Source organism: Penaeus japonicus, unplaced genomic scaffold (genome assembly GCF_977035675.1).
Source record: "Penaeus japonicus unplaced genomic scaffold, GWHDUDI00000001_assembly GWHDUDI00000012, whole genome shotgun sequence".
NCBI lineage: Eukaryota > Metazoa > Arthropoda > Malacostraca > Decapoda > Penaeidae > Penaeus > Penaeus japonicus.
The window spans coordinates 30282154-30283450 of NW_028234414.1; positions in this window are offsets into that span (position 1 = coordinate 30282154).

Here is a 1297-nt window from a genome sequence, read left to right on the forward strand (position 1 = left end):
TATATATATATATATATATATATATATATATATATATATATATATATATATATATAATATATATTATATATATAATATATATAAATATATATATATATAATATATATATATATATATATATATATATATAATAAAATATATATATATATTATATATATATTATATATATATATATAATATATAATATATATATATATATATATATATATTATATAATATATATATATATATATATACATTCCTACACACACATACAAACAAACACACACACATATATACATATAATATATATTATATATATATATATATATATATATATATATATATATATATAATATATATATATATATGTGTGTGTGTGTGTGTGTGTGTGTGTGTGTGTGTGTGTGTGTGTGTGTGTGTATGTGTGTGTGTGAACGTATATATCTATACATACATACAAACACAGACACACATATACATATACCGGTTTTGCTTCGAAATCCCACAAAGCCTCCCTCCGCATCTAAACGCAGGCATAATCAGAAGAGACTTTCAGCAATCACTCTCTTTAGGTTCCAATTGTAGACTATTCCCTAGACGACTTTAACGTGATTCTCGTTGACACGTCTGCTATGGGGTCACTGAAGGCCGTGACCCTTGCGACCTCGCTTGACCGAGCATATACTTCCTTGACATGCTCTAACAGAGAGTTTCCTTGTCGAAGGTTGGCCGTTGGACAAAGGGATATCATTGTCATTATTATTTATCTTTACGTCTGAGACGCCAATATTAATTATATTTTCCATTCACTTTTTTTTTTCATTTATCACACCGCACATTACATAAACTCAAATACCAAACCACGAAAACGAACTCGGGTCAGTGTAAACCTAAACAGCCATCAGTGCCAACGGCAGCACATGTGTTTGTAGGTGACTCGACATCTTGTTTTCATTCCGTGACACAAGGCCCGTGACCCCCGGGCTAATGACGACTGCCACCTCCGTCCATCGCGTCACCTGAGCACCGCCCCCACTTCATCATGCGGCGGCACTGTAACCTCATACCGCTATTTGTGGCGGATGAAGGGAGAGTTCCGAAAAGGGGTGTGGGGCTGGGGGCCGAGGGGATGGGGGAGGGAAGGGATGAAGGGGGAGGAAGGAGGCTTTGTGAGTGTATGTGTGTGGGCCGCAGACAGGGATAGCACACAGGATTGATGGGACCGAAGGCACTGAGGAATAGGTGAGGCGGATACCGAGCATAACTCGTTAGGGATGTAAGAAACGTATAGAATATGGATGGATTGATTAAGCTC